At 33.9% G+C, this 23154-nt stretch overlaps 1 protein-coding gene across 2 annotated transcripts in view; it reads right to left on the reverse strand.

Annotated features, from left to right (window-relative positions):
- The window catches only part of LOC128999474 (protein winged eye-like), a 131097-nt gene that overhangs the window by 55961 nt on the left and 51982 nt on the right, over positions 1-23154 (reverse strand). The gene's annotated exons all lie outside the window — the stretch shown is intronic.

The raw sequence follows: 23154 nt of genomic DNA on the forward strand, positions 1-23154 counted from the left end.
TTCTGGCGGGAGACGAAAATCATGCAATTGGTAAATAAAAACGGGTGTTCCTGAAAGAACTTTTTATTTTCTTTCAAAAAATGATGACATGTATTTACTTCAGATAAAATTGTTATACTGTATTTTCTAAATGGCCCGGGGGGGGGATTGCATTTTTAGGAAAAAAATCTTTTAGGAAAACATTTTATAACTTTTTATTTTTATGAGCTTATTAAATATATTGATATTTTGACGTAGGGGAATGAATCTGTAACAACCTTTACATTTGAATCAAATGTGTAGGATTTTTTCCTTTGCATTATTGTGGGTTGCTTTCAAAATTTGTAATTTGCAAAAACCGAAAATTTGAAAATTTTTGCTGCTGCACCCAAACGGATTGCTGCATGAAAATACTTATTACATCATTTTATTCTAAATTTATTGCTGAAACAGAATATTATATTGAGGGTCCCCCACTTGAATGTACTTATATTCATAAATAAATGGCAGAAAGTGAAGGACACAACAATTGTATACCTATAGAAATGATAACAAACCCTTTTATTTATTCTTATCCATTTATGCATGGTGTAATCCGACGCTGCTTCACTTCACCTTATTTTTTATTTTATTTTTTACTTGTTATCTATTTTCTCAGTTATTTTAATGTTTGGTTAATACTTTTATTTAAAAACTTTCTCCTCTTTTAAAATGACGAAAGATAACAGATTCAATTTAGTCTGTATCGTGCTGAGGTTATCCGAGTGCAATAGACGCGTCACGGATGGGGAGTCCCCCACCCTCTTTTTACTTCAGATAAAATTGTTATACTGTATTTTCTAAATGGCCCGGGGGGGGGATTGCATTTTTAGGAAAAAATCTTTTAGGAAAACATTTTATAACTTTTTATTTTTATGAGCTTATTAAATATATTGATATTTTGACGTAGGGGAATGAATCTGTCACAACCTTTACATTTGAATCAAATGTGTAGGATTTTTTCCTTTGCATTATTGTGGGTTGCTTTCAAAATTTGTAATTTGCAAAAACCGAAAATTTGAAAATTTTTGCTGCTGCACCCAAACGGATTGCTGCATGAAAATACTTATTACATCATTTTATTCTAAATTTATTGCTGAAACAGAATATTATATTGAGGGTCCCCCACTTGAATGTACTTATATTCATAAATAAATGGCAGAAAGTGAAGGACACAACAATTGTATACCTATAGAAATGATAACAAACCCTTTTATTTATTTTTATCCATTTATGCATGGTAATCTGACCCTCCTTCACTTCACCTTATTTTTTATTTTATTTTTTACTTGTTATCTATTTTCTCAGTTATTAAAAATGTTTGGTTAATACTTTTATTTAAAAACTTTCTTCTCTTTTAAAATGACGAAAGATAACAAATTCAATTTAGTCTGTATCGTGCTGAGGTTATCCGAGTGCAATAGACGCGTCACGGATGGGGCGTCCCCCACCCCCTTTTTGTCTCAACCATCTCAACTCACCCCACCTGTTTTGTTCTCCCCTCCCTGGCCCACTTCCCCTTTTTATTGTTGACATTTGTACTGCACAGGCAAAACATCGAGAGCTCTCAAGGTGAACTCGTATGTCCCTGAGCGTTATGCACTGTTGGGATTGTTGTGGCATAAATTAAGTTTACTTTCAGCTTGACTATTGTACTGTATTTATAATTGAAGTTACCCAATGGCTAGCTCAACCTATGTAGTCTTACATGTTGGGGGTTTGTTTTTATATAGGGGAGACCAGTGCGAAACCAACAATTACTCCACGGATTTCTGTAAACGGTAATGTATAACATTCCGCAGGTACCAGCTTTGTATTACTGTACGTTCATATTTGTTTTTATGCGATTTTACGGTACCGTTAATGGTAAATGGTATATTTCATCACTAGGGCGAAAAGACACGTTTTGCCCTTTGTGATAAACCACGTTTTTCGTCACATTGAACTATTATGCAAATAGAAAGCGAATATACTTTTCATGAAAAGATATTTTTCATAATATATCAGCATTTATTAGTAGACTATATACTATTTTATAATCAACAACTCCAAAAATAAAGTTCGACTAACCAGTTTTCCTCCTCTTATATCCACACGGGCAGGGATTCAAAGTGTTCTTTTTCTCCTCAAAAACCACTTCACTACAGTCAGTTTTTTCCTCGGATTTGGTCCAGTTAGCCAACAGCTGTTCCAACAAATAACACAATCCCATACTGTTTCCGCGGACACTTTGTTTTGAATCCATAACTTGACACTTTGTCTACTGATATCACTTGAATGAAGGTTGCACTATGATAACAATACCATACTGTTTCTGCGGTCAATTCGTTTTGAATTTATCACTTATGCCTATCACTTTGTCTACTGCTATTGCCTGAATGATTGTTGCACTAGGACCAACGACGTACTGGCTACCCTACACCGCTACACCCCACATAGGGGCTGATGCATTCTAGGAAGGTCTAGAATAGAAAGGAAGGGCAGCTGTCTGTCTGTACTGCACGTCCCTGTTCAGTTTGCGAATGATCACAGCGCGTTGTTCATTTAGTTGTACGACAAACGAAAACGCAGATCAGTAATATGCATGAATGATAACGTCACTAATAGCATCATTAATTAACAAATTGGTCTTAAGAGTCTTCCTTAGTAGAAACCATGTTGGATTTCTTCCCCATAAGAACAATGTTAACTTTGGGTCCAAATATCTCATCAGCAAATTGTCATATAATTATGGATAAGGAGTTAAATTTAAGGAATTACGGTCCTCTAGAGATTGACGTTTTTTATTTCACAATTTTTAATTTTTATAATGAATAATTGATTATTAATTAGCTTAAAATTAAGCTAATTATTGAAAGGAAATGAAAATGGATTTTCGAAATTCAAAAACCTCAGTCACGAGTCTATTATGTTAAAAATACAAATTATAAATTTCAAAGCTATATCTTAACAAATAACGCCGTTACGTGTCCACAAATGATGTAATGTTTAACATTGTTCTTATGGGGAAGAAATCCAACATGGCTACCACTAAGGAAGACTCTTAACAGCTGTTAAAACTGAGCTGTCTTAACTGAGAGAAAAGAAGTAAAATGCATCGATCAACTAATCAGCTGATTAGTTGATGTTCGATGCATTACAATTTTACTTCTTTTCTCTCAATCCTTGAACCTCATTGGTCCGCTACTCGTGTTGTTAAGTAAAACAATGCTGTTAAGTAAGTAAACAATGCTGTTAAGTGAATCATTTCAATTCTATGTACTGAACTGTAGCGGATAGTTTAACAGCATTGTTGTTTAATTTTACAACATGAGTAACGGACCAATGAGGTTCAAGTATTGAGAGAAAATAAATAAAATTGTAATGCTTCGAACGTCAACTTTATCAGCTGCTGACCAATTTGGTCCGCTACTCGTGTTGTTAAAACAATGGTGTTAAGTAAGTAAACGATGATGTTAAGTGAATCATTTCAACTCTATGTACTGAACTGTAGCGGATAGTTTAACAGCATTGTTGTTGAACTTTACAACATGAGTAACGGACCAATGAGGTTCAAGTAATGAGATAAAATAAATAAAATTGTAACGCTTCGAACGTCAACTTAATCAGCTGCTGACCAATTTAATTGATTAAACAATGAGTTAGTGGTTGGGACAATAAGTTGTTGCATCAAAATCAGTAGCTATGAAGATTATAAACGAAAACATAACATCTCTTGGAAGTTGTAAGTAGTGATTTAATAATTAAACTAGGTGAAACCCGTCGAAATCGACGGTTAGGGGCCTCCTCGTTTATATGGTCGTGTGGCTTCATTGGCAACAAATAATGCAAATGAAATAGCAATTTGCCATTTCCAAAGAGAAAAACATACTGTAAATTGGCTGTTACGTAAATATTGACGTTTACATGCATTGTTAACAACGTATCTTATAAACGATAATGTGATCTAGTTTAAAAAGAATATGACCTTTCTGTCGTGACAGTGGCTGCTTAAATAGTATTTACTCTTACAGCCAAAATATTGTGATACCTTCAATAATGTTACCAACGCAGTGAGCCACGGTCCGTAATATAGGTCACTGCAAATAATTTGTCAAGATAGGTACCATTTTAGGCAAGGTTTTTGTGTTTGGATGTTATTAGACACGATAAGAGCACACTGAACTTCTTCTGCAGATGAAGTTGGAGAAATATAAGCTGAATCATAAATGTGACAATGCGAGTTTGAGCATTTTGTAACTATATGAGGAAGCTACATAGTATTTTTTAGGCTGCTGCTTAGTGCACTTAAGAATATATTTTTTAGAGATGAATTACATTGTTTTTGTTGCTGAGTAGCGCTAGTAAACATGCACAACCCTTTTCGTTAGTCTAATAAAATTCAAAGGCTCCCTAAGAGTTCAAGTTCTTATTTGTATACATATCTATATTATGTTTACACTAAGATGAATGAATACATCAAAGTAACCTCTCTGAAAAGTCTGCAGTATATTGCAGTTATCCAGCTTAATGAATTTCTAAATCATGCACTTATTTCTACATAAATATTGTAAAATATTTTATCCAGTTGCTGTAAACCACTATTAATTTAACAAAATATGGAAACGGCTCAAATGGGCACCGTACCCTTCTGCACTTGTATTATTTTGTATTGTATTACACAATCGATGATTTTTCCAACTTGATTGAAAGCATGTATGACAATAATCTCATGAACTTATGATGATCTGTCTAGAATAATATGATAAAATATAGGGAAAAGGTGTGAAAAAGGCAGATACAAACCCGTAAAATAGATATAAGATGGTTCAATCTATATAATTAATACGCGACATGAAACTTTGTCGGTTGAACTCCTCCGCCATTTCTAAACCGATTTTATCCATTGGACCGACGTCTCATTGGAAAGAGCGTGTCGCGTAGATTTGCAAACTGACCTTACATTTTTGATAACGTCCCTTGGGCTCTGCCCCAGTGGCTTTGAAAGTTCCCATGTTATCCTTATGGAGAACATAATTGTTTACATTTTGATCAGCTGTATAATTTAATTGCTGTCATTTATATTTCAATTCAATGAAACGCATTGAGTACATTTATTTACTATTTGAGATTGTGTAAACATAACCCCCAAGACGGATCGTGTTAGTATGGTTGTATCTCAAATTTGTGTATTTATCGTTGTTTTGTGTCGCTATGACGGATTGTGTTAACATGATTGTAACTTAAATTTGTGCGTTTATAGTTGTTTTGTGTAGCTATAATTTGTTTATTTGTTGTTTTTTCTTTTAAATGCCTCCGACGTGACGACAACGAAACATAGACAGGAGGCATAATCGTTATAACGACCGCAGCTACAGAACAGTGGCGCGTAATAGCACAGAAAACATACCATAGTAGTATGTTTTCTGTGGTAATAGGCATCACAGTCAGCACCTGACCCTGGACAATCTCAACTATTAGGTTACAAATGCGCCCTAACACTACCCCCAAAAGACTTTTCGTTCTCAATTAGCCCTCTATCAATGACCTGTGTTGCCTGTACAGCGAGGCATTTTGAGAAGGAGAAAACCGGCTGGAATGCTTTAGGTTTATCAATAACGAAGATAAACATGGTCTGAGTTACACACCAGTAATCTTTGAGTTGACTCTTTTAAACTCATTGTAAATATGACTGTTATTCGTGTTTTAAAACTCCTGTAATACTTTGCAATTGCTCGAATTCGAGCAACATGTACACTAGTAAGAAATAATTGTAAGAGTTATTGTGATAAAGGGATTTTCCACTGATTTGGTAATGGAACTTTATATTGCAACACATGACATGATACAGGAGGAAATCCAATTTAAGATCAGAAAATAACATTGCAAATACTTATTTTGGACTATTCATTAACTCCCAATAAATGTGTGTTGTTTAAAATACAATTTTAAAATTAACAGCTGTTTTATTAAAAAGTATTATCCACATGACCAAAATGTAAACAAATCTGTGGAGGGATCTTTAAAGGCTTCTGGGACAGAGACCTAATCGAATTTACTTAGTTTTTCATTTGATAACTCATCTACAGACCAAGACCTTTCTTTGGGCACCTCTACCAAGTTTCTACGCTCAGCCGTTCTCTCAAATTAGTGGAGACAAAGTTTCCAATTAAATATTTAGATTCCCCTATGTTAATCTTATGGGAGAAAATCCAACTTTGATGGATAATCCTGCCCAAACTAATAAAGATATCAAAAAACTAAAAACACTTTGCAAAACTACAGATCAGGGCAATTTTTTTGAAACTTTAATCATTAAAACCGGTCCAAAAATGAGGGAGGAGTTCTGTTTACAAAAATCGGCTTTGCGTATTATATACAGGGTGTTTTTTTAAAAACTTGCATCTTTATTTATGTAAAAACCGCAATAGATAGAAATATGCAGTTTGCGGGAATCATCTATTGACGTAGGGGGACCAATTGTTTTGAATTCAACGTTACATTCACATTCCCCCCCTTTTCCCCCCTGCCCCCAACTTATTTTTTTTAAATAGCAAGGTACCCCTTGTGACATATCAAATAAAAGAGCATGAAAAAAGAAAATGTTTGATGAAAAAAAATTGAAAATCGGTTCATAAATTTGTGAGATATTCCCCCCCTTACCCCCCCGGAACTTAATTTTTTTTTAATAGCAAAGTACCCCTTGTGACATATCAAATGAAAGAGCATAAAAAAAGAAAAATTTTGGTGAAATTTATTTTTCATTTGATATGTCACAAGGGCGGGTACCTTGCTATTAAAAAAACAAGTTATGGGTAGGGGAAAAGGGGGGTGGGTGATTATCTCACAAATTCATGAGCCGATTTTAAATTTTTTTTCACCAAAAATTGATTCGGACGCGGGACCGATTTTTTTTTTCGTTTTGAGGTCCCTAGAGGCCAAAAACACCATTCGTTAAAATTCATTTATTTATTTATATGTTTATATATATATACTTTTGTGCCCACCCGGTTTGGCAGTCAGTGCGCTGGTAATTTACTCGGTGTGGCAGTCACCCGCCCGAAAGCCAGTCAGCTCTCCCATAAGCCAGTCAGGTATGGCTTCCCGTGCACTTTATACGTATGAAAACAGCAAACCGGTGCTGCTGCCTGTGTCGATAAGCGTAACTGCAATACCAATGCGGAGACTGTCTCATCGTGTGTTCTATCGTGGAGTAGTGTAGCCAGTACGGCACCCTACCCTACTTTGTAGCGGTAAAACCCAGCGGTCTGTAACCTTCGTTTACTCCTTGTTACTATTTGTGTTGGGATAGTGATTAGCTACGTGTTAATGTTTAAACATGTTCATACTCCAAATAAATATAATAAGGATCGTCAAATATTAATTAATTATAATTGGTTGAATCTTGATCCTACCCGTTCATCATCTCATATTTTAAGTTATTTTGATTTTTTTTACCTTCAGTTGAAATTTTAGTCAACTTCTCCTTTATACAATAATTTTTATCCTAGTATTTACAGTGTTTCCACGGACCGGGAACTATACGGATTTTCTTTATCTCGAGAAATATACGTGAATCTTGTCCGAGATACTGGAACTGTTTTTTACGCAATTGCGTAACGTGAAGGAGTAACTATTACATAACGATATTATTCTATCTGATAAGAATAACCATGAAACTACACTCGAACGATAAAATATTTTTATAATAATTGCAATTTTACAAACAAACTATTACAGGAATTATATTTTGGGACGGATGAATGATAAGGAAGCAACAAAAAGTGGTCACGAGTGCAAATACGGGGGGGGGGAGGGGGGTACAATATAACGAACGCCAGAAACGATTATTTGTTTACTTTTCAGATTCCTTATCAAATCTCTCTCTCTATCTCTCTCTCTCGCTCTCTAACAATGTACAGATTGTGGACTTTACTATTTAAGTTTTCCTGCAATTATTTCAGTTCAATCCCATACCTATCCTTATGGTTTCCTATCTATTATTTTTCAAAATAAATAGTAAAGCAGGTTAAACTATTTTTTATTTTATTTTCTTGAAACCAAACACTCTTTACCATCCGGTATTCTGCAGAGTCAAATGTTTAACACTGTGTTTATAAAAATTGAATGGCCACACAATTTTGTGTTTTATTTTTTTTTACTAATAGTAACTGGGATATTTATATATACCAATAAGTGCTGCAAGCTGTAATAAATGCTGCTGATTAATATCAAAATAAGTTATAATTTATTTTGTATAATACATCGGTCATTGAATACAAACCATATAATGGGTTTTCTATTTGTAACTTTAACTTGCAAATACAGTAGAACCTCGCTTAACTGGAGTCGCATCATCATGATGCCTATATATTATATAACCTCACAAATCCCAAGAAAATGTTTTATTAACTAACTGTGTTTTTCAGTCTTATATTTCGATATGAACGATATATTTAACTATTTACGGTAATTTTTATGTGCAGTAGGTTCCCAATTATTGAAATATTACAGTTCATTTAACAAAAATAAGATGGAAGCAAAACGGAGAAATATCGATCAGTATCGTCAAGGTCAACCTATACGCTCGCACCTACAGACTGACAATCTTGCACTGACACTGACATACTGACAATCGTCTGCTTCTGTCTGCTGTCACAACACTACAATATTTTGTGGTTGGGTCGTTGGGTGATTAGTAACCATGACAACTTGTGGATGGAGAGAAACCAAAGAAAGAATAGAACAAAGAGAAATAATAAGAGGTGTTTTACATCATTTTTATCTTATTTTTATCATTGTTATTATTACCAGAAAGACTTAAGTACAGTACTATGATTTTATGGTGTTTTATGGGTTATTTAATATTTTTATCCCCATACTTCTGTTCTGAAACATCATGTAGTAGTAGCCTAGGATGACTACGGTATCAGTAGTCTTCTAGTCTACATTTTCATTTTGTTTTGTTCTTTACGTGATTTATTGCTGTACAGTAAGCAAGTTTTGTTTTGTTTGAGTAAGCATACGGTGTAGTTTTTATTAGTAAACCAAGGTTAATGACTTAACATATCACGGTTGCGCAATACCTATTGTATTTTGACTATGTAAAATGCAAATTTATAATCACGTTAACGTCCATTTATATAGTGTCCCGGAACGGCATTGTTCCTGAGTAAGAAACATATAAATATCATATTTAAACTATCCAGAAGTCCTTAGTTACTCACACGGGGAAAAAAGTTTTAGGCCTAAATCATTCGAAACCTGTACATTACATATTTTTGGTCGAGTTTTCGACCACTGGACGACCACTAGTTAAAGTTAATTGTATTACAACAATCTTTATAGTAAGCAATATAAACTTGAATCGGACTTATCTGCCTTCAGCTAATCCATCATATGATAGTACGTTAGAGAGTATGCCCATGCTGTACTTGAAGAATGACTTAATTTAGTACCAAGAAATAAATCACACCCCTTACATACACTGTGCTGTTTTAATGCTGTGTAGTTGATTGCTACTGTATTAACCTGTGATCGCATATTAACTCATTCATTAGGAACGTATTTAAAAAAATACTACTTTTATTTTTTTTTAATTCTATGATTTATTTACAATAACAGAAATGTGTAAGATTAAAATAAATTAATGTGTTGCATTGTCCATTTAAAGTTACATCATAGTAAATTAAAATTCCACTGAAACTTAAACAATAAAAGCCGAAATTAGTTATAAAGAAAACACGAGTTTCCTTTATATTGCTTTTACAATCGAAATATACATACTGAGCCACGGCTCGGTCCCCCGGTACTTTTCATTTTAAATATTCAAATAAAGTCGATTATTTTTAATGTTTTATGAAACGTGACATAGCAAATTTCCACGGAACTTTTTTTGTCGGCTACTACTTTATTTTATTTTTTGGTCAGGTTAGTTTAAAAACAGTGGATTCTGTATACAAAAAGTGAAATGTTCTAAATCATATTTTTTTATTTTTGGCTTATGTACGTAATTTAAATTGTACGAGAGGGGCTTCCCACCGTGCCGGATTGCGCCGTGCGGGCATATTTTGATCCAGTGACGGGTGTTTGGTGTTTTGAATAAGAATACTGAATTGCTCGTTTTAAGATCGTATCATTACAAATCCTATCATTTTAAGATTTGCTTACACTTACGAGAAATGCATTTTCCATTTGTACATTTCTCAGGTACAAATTTTATGAAATAACGTACATTATTGCGTTGTTTGACAAGTAGCTGGGGACCAAGCTTTGTTCGGGAAACTTTACACTTTGAGAGTATTCCTTGGTCAATGTAATGCTATCCCAAAAATAATAATTTGCGGTATTTTTTTTTCTTGACATTTAACTTCTATTCAAATAATAATATCATAGTTTACTGAAATGATGAGATAGAAGAGTTTTTAAAAATTTTTTTGGTTCCCCTAAATGGCCGAAACTATAGAAATTACCCAGTATTTTTCACGCTGAATTCAAAGAAGGCTATTAGTAGTATGAAAATCTTCCCACCTTCCTTCCTTTGAAGTATTAGTCACTGCAAGAACTTGGACTCGCTCCAAAACCAGAACCGAAACGTTTAATTTACCCTCAATTTTTAAAATGTAATAAGTTACAATTTTCTGGAAAATCAGGACACTTTCTGACTGAAAATAATTACGGTTGATCCTTGTTGGTGAGTACCAAAAAGGAACCTTAGGTATAAACATGGTTGTATATCCAAGTTTGGTTGTCCTTGATATTGCACTATTTCATTGACACTGACAAATTAGGGCTAGGCTGCACTATAAGTTAATTGGAAGTTTATTTGATATCTAGTCCTAAGCTTATAGCCATCTTAAGGCAAACATAACCAAAACCTAACCACAGACATATAAATATAAGTGATATAAATATAAACACTCATCCTCTGTAGGCCTAAAGCTACCTATCTATATTTTTTTGGGTTAGGATTAGTACTTTTTTGAGAGAGTGTCATTATGTACTGAGCACACTTAGATGATATAGGGTATCAGTGATTTATGAAATTATTTATTTATAAAAAGCAACCTAACGGAGTTACCTTAATGATGCACCCAGTATTTAATACAAAAATTAAAGCTTATGCCTATGTATATAAGTTTTAAAACAGAGTAGAATAAGGCACCTATAATCTAGATTAGGCATTGATTAGTGTTTATAAACTAAACATGGATGAACCACTAAGTCAAGCTACTAATCCAGTTGTTCAGGCTAGGCTAAACTGAACTCTGAAAGCATCCATCTCAAAACGGCCACAACTTAAGAACAGATCCTAGAATTTGATTTATTTTAAACTTTATTTTTCTGAAATAGATAGCTAAACTGTCCAGTGCAATCATCCCACACTGCAAATAGCAACACTCAAACTTAGTTAGGTAAGCTAGTGGTAGGTTACAACTAATTATTATCCCTGTGACCGATTCAGTGTAACATCTGACATCAGTCAGAATCAGACGACATTATTGACAACGACACTCGTCGTGTCGTTTCTTTAATTCACGGTATAATATAGTATAAAACATCTACCATATCCATAATAATGTTCTACCACTGCACCTAAACAGCAGAAAAAAGCAAACCACCAAATTCAAATCACCAAGATTCGCACAATATGACAAATTATTTTTAAATTTAAAACAGTATATCTTCTGTGCCAGTAGTTAATGCGTGATTGAACTTCAAACAAACAAACAAACACACGAACTTTCACATTTATAATATTAGTAAGATAAGATGTATTAATTAAATATTTATTACTAGCTGTGTGCCCGTTCTACGCACGGGGATCCTCTAGTGGTCAGTTGAAACCTTCCTAAATAAAGAAAAACTATTGGTTTGCATATTTTCAGATATGCTAGCCAAACTATTATATACAAACAAATACAGTATCGGACAGTTTCAAGTAAAAAAAAATGCGTAATAGATCTATGAGGGGTACACTTCCATATCTGTTGGCACAAACAACTAAATTAGTAATATTGATTATTCGATTGTTTAATTCCATATATCGTTTGGTTAGTTAGGTTAGGTTAACCTTACCTAACTAACCAAACAATATATAGTTAAAATACTATACCTCAACCTCGCCATTAAACACTCAGGTTGGAAATTTCACTATCAAAGGTGCTCTTGGCCTGTCCGTACGGAACACTGAGTTATATGTGCTACCAACTTATGAATAATTGTTTAAGCCTACGAACCCAAGAGATGGATAATTGGTCTGTTGGACGTATGGTCCAGCGAGCAGCACATAGCGTTGAGAAGACACATTAGAAATACGATTTGAGCATAATCCGTAAACCTCTGTTACAATCACCCACTGCAGTTGTCTCTAAACACTTTACACAACCACCATTGAAGTGCCGTCAACGAGTTGAAACCTTATATGTAAGCTATTGGTAACGCTTATGTAAAAAATGTAAGTTTCCCAGGCATATAGAACACTGAGTCAAAGTCTTTTCCCCGGTTATAAACCCAAAACTCGATAGAAATTCTATACACAAAGAAGCTCTATTTTCATTTACGGTTACCCTACACATTATTGCACTTGCGATTAATTAAATCCGTTATGTAAGGAAAAACGGTTTTAATCCAACTTGGTTTGGATTTGCTTTTGAAACTTGATCTGAAATGATTGCGGTATTTGTAAACAATATTCAATGTAAACATATCAGTGACAGCTAGAGAAAAATAATCTTGATCCGAACAGCTGTTCGCTATTTCATATGATGATTATGTGATAAACATTGTGAGAAAACTTGACAAAAATCGCACAAAATTGGGTTTTAAACGTCCGTAAGTTTTTTTTACAAAGTAGCGAGGCCATATTTTAATAGCTAAAGACACTTTCGCCAATCCAGTGAATACATTAAAATGATTCGAGGATCTTGATAGGTACTCTCGTTTTCAGGAGAAGGCCGCGTAAAATGGCCTTTGGACCGTGACAGACGGAAGATAGACAACAACGGAATTGAGATAATAATTGATGATTGAGATAATAACGGAATTGAGATGAAACTTTTTTCGGATTCTTGAATGTTTAAAACGTAAAAATAATCTAAAAGTTGATGATTCTGAGCAATGTACAGACAAAACTCTAATTTTATTTATATAGATTAGTACCTGTGGTGATTTTTATTAGAAATTTATTGAAGTAAATAAAAAGCAAAGTTAAAAACCATCTGACCGGTGTTTTTATTTAAAAAGTACGTAGGCCTATTTGATTGGCTTTGTTTTCTGAACTAAAATATCTATTTCCTGATCTATTTTTAGTTCCTGTTTTCGAAACATAATTTGGCAAAACAATTATTTATTCATTAAACAACTTGATCGAAAAATAATTTCTAAACATTGGAGGACAATTAAAAAACTTTTGAATTCTAATAAACCTAGCTGCCGTACCTGTGTTTTACATCGGAGAGGATTTTGAAGAGAAAAAGTTTGATACACGTCACATATTTCAAATCCCACTCCAAACACGTCATGTTAATACGTTTACTTCCTTAAATTAAGAAAGTCACAATCTCCAATTAACAGGCTCGTAGCAAAAATTAAAAGTTTCACAATTCGAATAGTTTCTACCTTTTGGACCGCAAAATCAAAGAACTTTATTGACAGCATTTAAAGCTGACTTCGTTAAACATTCTGTTATCTACATTCTTCAAAAATGTAAACATTGTGAAACTTTGGAATCCCATGGGGCGTAACTCAAAGAAAACACGTTAAATGTAATCGGTATATTTGTTAACCAGGTACAGGGCTACCTCTTGAATTGATATAGATAATAAATCGAAAAATAAAGAAATATAAGTTGATTGATTATTGGCTCTTACAAAAGGGTAAACAATCAAAGAACATGATTTAATTAAGTAACCACACATCACTGAGTCTATATCTTCATTCTTTCTTGTAAAAATCGCTTTGATTGTGGCTATATAAAATAGGGAAGTAATATTTCACTGTACAACGAGCTCAAAAGCTCGAGAACCAGCAATAAGATGGAAATAACCGGCCGAACCTTTAACCATCCACTGGCTCGCTAGTCGCTACCCCAGGTCGGTCAGTAGCCGAGTAGCCCATCAATGGAACCCGTTAGGCTCGCCCCTACCTCTCGCCACAAAAGAGACAAGAATTTTGCCTTGTTCCACACGCCTTTGATTGTTTGAGGCGGGAAAACTATTTGTGTGCTACGGCCCGCGCAACACAGGATATTGTTTTCGTATTAGTTGGCCTTTTTCCAAGATGACCGTGACCGTTAACTTATTTTATGGACTCCCTTGGAGAATAATTCAAAACTACAAAGAACATTTCTAATCCCACAGTATACTAGCTATTTAAATTATAAACACTTTGGTGTTTGAAAAATATTTTTGGACGATAAATTTTGCAGCTTTTTGAAATCATCCAAAATGGCCGCTTGTGCGACTATAAAGCAATAACTTCCCACCTTACGCTTGCGAATTAGTACGGTACATATTTGTATCCACAGTTGCCAGGACGACTATTAAGACGACCAAAGATTACATTGACATTTAGGTATTTAATCTGTAGAATAGTAATTGTTAAGTAATCTGGAAGACAACTAATTAAAATGAAGTGCGAAAGATGGGTTATGAGAGTGCTCAATGCTTAAGCATAATCCATTTGTTTGAGGTGCGGATTTTCAAGCTTGTAGAACAAATAAATATCACAAAGTAGAAGGGCAGGAGTGAAAGTGACTGAAGTGACGGGATACCCGGGTGGATTTTCAGTGACTGGATTCCAGTGGTATGCGGTAAAATATATAGTGACTGGCTTAGCAGCACAAATTTTACGTGACTGGCTTTCCCATGCAAATGCGGTGGTGACTGCATTAGCATAGCATTTTTTACGTAATTATATTTTATTATTTTTAAGAAAAAAAGAGATATATACGTTCAGATATGTCTAGGCTTAAGATATTTACCAACATATATTATATATATATCATAGTCTTGAAATATATTGGGGGGTGCAACTGACTGACTTCCAGTGTATATTTTATGTGACTGGCTTCCCGGGTGCGGCCGTGTATATATATATATATATATATATATATATGTCTCCGTTAGCACGATAACTCGAGCAAAAATGATCCGATTTTGATGAAATTTGGTACAAACGTGTAAACCTACGTTTATTCTAACGAGTTCGCGATCCAGCTTGATCGGCCCATGTGAACGGGGGTTTACGGGGGGTTTTATGGGGTAAAAATAGGTTTTACCCATTTTAGACCCAAAATCATAAAATTTAGCAATTTCTTTCCAAACCACTTTGTAGAGCTTAAAAAAACAAATAATTTAGTATATTGGAGCGTTATTATGCACCTAATGGTTACGGAGAAAATTCAAAAAAATTGTAAATTTAAAATTCCCATGTTATTCTTATGGAGAATAAGTAAACTGTTGTAGTTTGCTTGTTTATGAACATATTTTGATCAAATTTTGAAAATGTTTTTATTTCTTACTATTAACATTTTACAAAAAAAAAACACAGTTTTACCCTCCCTGATGCAGCAAACCTAAGTACCTTAAACTAATTCTATTTAAAAAGGGAACTAATGTTATATTTTTAAGTAGACATTTCAGTGTAAATCCAATCAGTCAAATGGAAATTCGTTTAGTCTGCAGGTTTGCTGCGGCGGGGGTATTTAATTAACCGGCAGAAACTTATTATTATTTACTCTAGGCAATTTTTGGTTCGTGTTTTCCTCATTTAACATTAAGAATACGTAAAATGCTTTGAGTAATTTTATACATATTCTACATATTATATTCTACTTTAAATTTGGATAATTATTATTTCAAAACATAGCGTGGTGTGCTATTGTTGAACCGAATAATTCGACTACTACCATTGTGGTAGTTTAAAATCATTTTACAATATGACAAGGTCAGTATGTACCGCTACGAAAGGTTTATCAGACAATTTATTAAAGATAACAGGTATAAGTATGTTCAGAATGTCCAATGTACATACTGTAATAATATGGAATACCTGATGTGTGACACTTGGTATTCTGTCACTGTGATGCAATATGTGATTGCCCTTTAAAACCCCAGAACATGGCAAATCATATTTGCATGATAAAACTTATTTATTGTGATACATATTGTGCCGATCACTCTTGACACTCTTTAATTAGTAGGTTCTAATTGGTTCTAATACAGTTCCTCATTCAATAACGGCAAATATCGATAATATTAAACGTGATTCTTAGCAATACTTCTAGTATAAATAAATTATAATCAGTTATAGGTTCGACATCAGTCAAAACTGCTTTGTTTTGGCTTTGGTACTGTCTACTCAATGCTCTTCAATTATTACCGTCCTAACAAATAAGAACTTGGAAATTATACGTTCTATGAAGGATTTAGAAGTTCCTCGTAGATAAATATGCACGTTTTCAGGAACGCACTGGTTATTGAGGTATTTACTGCCTACTTGTTCTGTCATTAAGAAGGTGTGCCACTTAACCAAAGTTTGAACAGACAACCCCCACAACATATACAATAAGATCTTCAACATTTCGGTCACTTCAAAGCCAGAAACCTCGCACTTCCCAGAAGGAAGCAGTAACCAGCGACAGTTGGTTGTTTTTGTCTCTTAAATTATTTTCGGCCAGTTTATGGTTTTGGCCTTTCGGTTCTTTCCCAATGAGAGAGGTTCTCAGAGGGTTCGTGGAACTTTCTGTTTACTTCCTCGTTTGTTCCTAGAACTACCTTTTCCTTGTGAAAGCACTACGCAGGAACAGGTAGACTATTAGCTAGGGCTGTGTTGAGTTACCAGGGGTATCATGAGTCATCGACGAACAACATAGTGACAAAGCTTCACGAGTGTTTGAATGTTTCAGATAAAATATAATGTGTAACTTGTCTTCTCTCTGTTCAGGTAATTACTAAAGTTATCACCATACATCCAACTTTTGCAGAAACGATTGAGCATCTATCTATACTTATTGAATGAACGAAGTGAATTCTCATACTGGGGTGAAATGCATCTTTATGTTGATCGAAATCTCGAGAATGCCTAAAGTTATAAACTTGATGTGTTGCACAAAGATTCTATACCACTTTATCTTGCGACCATTAGTTGTTGAAAAATATTTGTTCCGTAATTATTATAAAATCTTAAAAAAACATTTTTAATTTTGTCCCATAAGATTAACATTATGAGCTACCTTCTTCTTCTTTTCATTTGTTTACATTTTACGACCTACAATTTTGTCGTGTACTTGAGACAAAGAGAACGACTACTCTTTCATCCATAGAGTAACAGTAAAACCGTATTCACATTATAACTCTACAATTTCTAGGATAATAATGTATTTACGAAAATACTGACAGGAGTTAACAAATTATCTACTAAAATGTATCGCAATTGATTGAAAAATAAATATTTACATGTTTATTCTACAAGCTACGTTTCTTCAGTAGGCTGTGCTATATAATAAGTACGACGCGACGGTAAACGATGCCGTGGGTGAAAGTCTACTAACTTATTGTTTCCTAACTTGCTAAAAGTTAAGTGGTTTAGTGTTATCTTTGACTAATTAATATTAGATAAGATTTCACTATCTAATAATCAATGGTTTTAGTTATTTTCGTTCTGGTTGTTCTAAATTAAATTTCAGTTCTCGCGTCGGTGGCTTTATCTATTCAGTCAGTCATTCAAATGTTGACCCAAAATATTTAGATAAGTTACTGTACTTTCATATTACTGTATAAAGACTTTTTTTTATCAAATAAGGGTTTTTTCATTTAATATATCTTTTTTTTCATCGGTCGTCTGCAGTTCACTCGCTAACTAAGACAGAATCAGAAATGCTGCCTTAAGTTAAGTTTAGTCTTAGAACATACTCCTCAAGGTTTAGTGCATTCTGCTAATTGATAATAAGACGGCAACCTAAGTAGGTTTCAAAAGTTTGTGAATAAAATCCTATCCATTTAAATTTCGTAGGTAAGTAATGCAATCAAACTGCATTTTAGATTCAACTCAAACCTCATTCATTAAGTTAAGGTTAACCTAAAACAAGTAGACTCAGTTCTGATGAAGAGTGGATGAAACTCAGCCAATGGACACAAGAATAGGCAATAGGAAGGAGCTTTCCCGACTTTGGTCTGAATAAGTGACAAATTTTAGTGAGTTTAATATTGAACTCTCAGTCGACTATGTGTAAACTGAGCTTATGGACCCTTCATCAAGTATTGAACACTAAATACTGTAGGTCAATAAGTGGGAACCTACTGCTTCAAAGAGCTAACTTAGCCCTCATAAAATAATGCTGCTAAGGGCCCATAACAAAAGGACTACGCAGATAACCAAGAAGTGAAGATCAAGACGACGGTACGAGCAGACATGAAATTGGGCTCACAGGTCTGCATCGATTGTACCAAGGCAGTGGAAGAATGGTGAGACAGACAATCAGAATGCTGAGGTAGATAATCTTAACTTCAAAATATAGCCTAAACAGTATAAACTTTTGAAGGAAGGCGGTGAAGCGAGGAAGTGCTGTGTCATGTAACGTTGTTTTGTGTAAAGTGTGTCTGTTACATTAATTGCCTAGACGGCCGTGTTGCCTAGCCTAGGTATGGCCTGTCAAGTGTTTTGTTAAAAATCTGTGTCTAATGATGTCACAGTACTATGTTTATTTGTTCATACAACAATCTGTGTTTAATGTGTTTTTCACCGTCAAAGAATGTAGGCCTACGGTAGAAAGTTTAAACTAAGAAAGGTAGGCCTTAATATAACCCTAACTTACCTAAATAGACCTAAAAAAGTAATGTATCCTATAACTTCCTTTTAGCTACTATATATCTGTGTCCTTATAGTAGGCCTACCTACTTAGATTAAGTTACCCATCTTCAGGGGAACAGTTTCGCAGAGAACCTAGCCTACGATAATTTATCAGATGAAATATTTTTCTTTAACTTAAACCCTATATGCGATAACTTATCGTAATCGGTTCACTTTTAGGCGATACAACTTACCGTACCTATTTATCATGTAGGCCAAGGCCTATTTCAATATTGAACAATTTATGCCTAAGACCTTTTTTTAAGGAGACTCTTTACACTGTGTAGCCTACTTTTTAGTTTATAATAGGCCTAATAACAAAGGTAACATTTCTAAAAATCAACATGAATCTTTTGTGTATGATTTGTTAAAGAGATAAATTTTTAAATACATAAGTTAGGCTACGGTAAGTTAACTTTGATCTTTTTCATGAGTTTATAAAAATGTAGGCTATTTTCCTTACCTATGTTACCTACTGGGTAAGTTACAGTTCCGCAGAGAACCAACAATAACTTAATTATTTTATCAGATGAATAACTACTTATCGGTTTGATTTTAACTTAACTTAATATCGTAGGCCTAGGCCTATTGAATTTAAGTTCATCATACATTTACCATAGGCTATGATAAGTTATAAATAAAAAAAATAACGTTTAAAAAATCCCACTTCCCAGAGCCATAGGTACACCTACCGAGGTAACCAAACATTAAAGAAGCATTTTATTGTTTTATCCTTGATTGTTTTGTTTTGTTATTAGGTAGGCCTAGGCCTATTTGTTTTGTTTCTTTTGGGTACACTTCCATATCTGTTGGCACAAACAACCGAATGAGAAATATCGATCGATATATCGAACTAAACAATCGAATAATTAATATTACTCATTCGGTTGTTTGTGCCAAAGATATGAAACTATACCCTTTCTTTTTAATAGGCCTAACTTAAATCAATTTGATGTTTAGCGACATACATTGGAAAAAAAGATTTTTTTTAATCGAAAAATTGAATCGGATAAATATTGATATGCATTGTTAAGATTAAATGAATTTAACTTACTCATCCGATAAAATATTTGGCAATTATTTAGTATGTCTACATTGAGAAATGATGTAATTTTTAGATGTTTCCTTACAGTATTTTTCACGCTGATTCCAAAAATGCAATCCGTTTTTGTCGGAAAGATTCCTAAGTGGATGTAAAACGAAGGCTAAAATTACGAATCTAAGGTTCATTTCGCGGTTCGGATGGTAATATGGCGTGGTCTGGACGGGTCCGAATGTGGGCTGAGGACTGTGTGAACAAAGCAAACAGCTGTTTATACTTGACTCAATGCGGAATTAAATCAAATTGTTTTGAAACTAAATAATCAGCTCTTAGTTAGGCATGTGGGGAAGGTAGGTTGGGTTTTATGTTAATTTGTGACTGTATTAAGTGTTTTGAAGTTAGGTTCGATTAGGAAGGTAAAGTTTAGGTTATAACGAACCGGCTCATTAATTTATGCTACCTCCAGACTGTCTTTGCACAATTGAAATAGTGGTTGAAACACAATGAAATAACAAGATAAAAAATGCTTGCAAATAAAACAAATTGAAATATTTATCTTGTTATTTTTACCTTAAATTCAATTTCCATAGGTAGGCCTACAGTACTTGATTTGTTTCTATATACAGGCTTCTATTCTTCTGGTAACATGGTCCTACAGGTTAAAATACTTAAATAATAACATTGTTATGCATTTTAAATAGTAACATTGTTTTGCATCTTCCCTTAAGAAGGAGTTACAGATTACTTATAAAGAAAATGATTTTTATAAAATAAAAAAGAATATAAGATGTTTTAACATTAAAACCTAATGAACTATGCATTAAAAATTCAATAAAAATTAAAAAGAGAAAAAAACTGTTAGTAGAAGTTTTGAACTTGCCCGACCGGGATTTGAACCAGGGACTCTAGCATTGAACTCCGATCACTTAGCCACTATACCACGACCACTTCTAATCACGTAATGTAACGAAAGCCATTACGAATACGAGAATCTAGGTCTCGTAATTGTAAGAACATTTCCCAAAAATTGTCTTGCTCGGTAAAACTTTTACCAAACGAAATTCGACTGACTACAACAGTTCCTACAGATTTAATCATTTATTGATCTCATAGGCCTATCTATCAATGAAGTAAAAAAATTGGAATATTTTAAAGAAAATGTCAAGAGGGGTTCACCAGTTAATTAATATAATAAAAAAAGTAAGCCATAGATAAGTTAGGCCTACACACAATGTTATCGTAGGCTAACTTAAGTACTTTAATACTTTTTTTAATGGTCCTTTACTTATGCTAAAACAAATGGTTGGCAACCATATGACACAAAAACAACATTGATTGTGAAAGGCCTACAATAAACAACACTCTACAAACCAAACAAATTAAAACTATTTTTTTTACTCATGCGTTAATTTAGTTAAAGTTTTTTTCATTTTCTCTGTCAATGGTTACTATCTTTTTTAGGCTTGGATTTTATGAGAATAAAGTGTGGATAACATAAAATGTTAGTTTGTCTCTTAAAACACAAATTTTACCAATTTCATATTCCATATCTGGTCAGATCTGGATGCCAGATACGATCAGATCTGTGATGCCAGATCTGAACTAATTCCATATCTGGTTAGATATGGGTGCCAGATCTGGAATATGTCCAGATATGTCATCCCAGATCTGGCCAGATATAGAATCCAGATCTGGGACCAGTCCACTTTCCCATAAGGGTTACTAACACCATTTTATGGCATCAAACTATTGAATATTATTCATAAGAATTCCGAATTAACCACAGTACTCAAATTGCCATTCGCGATAGACCTAGGGTACTCTTGCATTACTTGCTCTAGCTTTTATAATTAACATTATTTCTTCAATTTATGATAGGGCCAGGGGCCATCACATAAGGTTTAAAATCTTTTAAATGTGTTTTTTTTTTTAACTTTTATGGTTGATATAGGGGATAGAGTCTTACTGTTATTCAGTGCTCGATTTGGGGAGAATGCAGTGGAATGGAGTTCCGGTACCTCTCTTTCAGAAAGATAAAAATATTTGCATAAATAGTTACCTACATAAATAGATATTTCATTACATTTCATTTGACTTCAGTTAAAAAGGTAGCCTTAAAAAAACTTGAAATGAATGATGAACGGTTTGCTGAATATAAGAAAGAATGGTATAAATATTAATAATTCTCTCAATGAACCGTAACAACGTGGTTAGAACGAGGTTTTTACCAAAAAGTTTGCCGAAATCTTTAAAATTTGAATTCAGGGGATTTGGTGGGTAATCAAGACTTGATTCCGGCTAATTCCGGGGATTACCACCGGATTTTGCGGGTAAAATGAGCAAATTGTGTTGGCAACGCTGGTCATCACTGCCACTGTCGCCGCACGAACTTGCGGCGGGCCGCAGAGGCAGGGTTAAGGGGCACCTACATGGAATTGTCTTCGTTCATTCTCATACGCGACTTCGGAGCGTACTCCTAGTTTAATACGCAAGCAGGTTTTTTGTGACAATTACTCCTCTGAAACTACTGAACCGATTGACATGTTTTTGGTGTCATTGGAAAGAGCGTGACGTGAAGTTGTGCAGGAAACTTTCTTTTTATGGAAATAATTAGAGAGTTAGGCCCTGGGACCTTTTAAAGTTTCGTATTTCTCCATAAGATTAACATGGGAAACAAAAATTGTTATGAAACTCCAGCTGTTGACAGAAATGAAAAGTGAGAAGAAGAAAACATGTTAATTGTAAACAGTCAATAAGTTTGATACAAACATTTACTAACTTGGTTGAATTGAGATATTTACAAAATTTTAATTTGGGTTGGCGCAAATATTACAATGGAAAAAATCAAGAGAGCCTTGATTAAATGATATAATCTGTTATGTACATTGTGAGTATTTCCATAATCTTTGAGTCGAATCTTTTTAATTCATCAGAAATAATGACTGTTATTAGTTTAAAAATAACACCTGTAATACTTAGCAATTGCTCGAATTCGAGCAACAGGGACACTAGTTATGGTTTAAATATGGTACTACATGTGATCATAATTATTAAATAAAAGGCCTAGACTTCAACCCATAAGTTCATTTCAAATCAATAACATCAAATGATGTTATTAATTGGCAATTAGGGAACTAAATTTTATTTTACTATGATATACGGTTGTTTATGTTCTATCTTTATTGAAATTCATCGAGTGTAATCAAAATTTAAAGATATTTAGGTATAGTTTTGGGAATAACAGTTGTCTAATTGAGCAACAG

This window comes from Macrosteles quadrilineatus, unplaced genomic scaffold (assembly GCF_028750875.1).
Source record: "Macrosteles quadrilineatus isolate MER2022 unplaced genomic scaffold, UCM_ALF_1.0 Scaffold_8__2_contigs__length_117827958, whole genome shotgun sequence".
NCBI classification, from domain to species: domain Eukaryota; kingdom Metazoa; phylum Arthropoda; class Insecta; order Hemiptera; family Cicadellidae; genus Macrosteles; species Macrosteles quadrilineatus.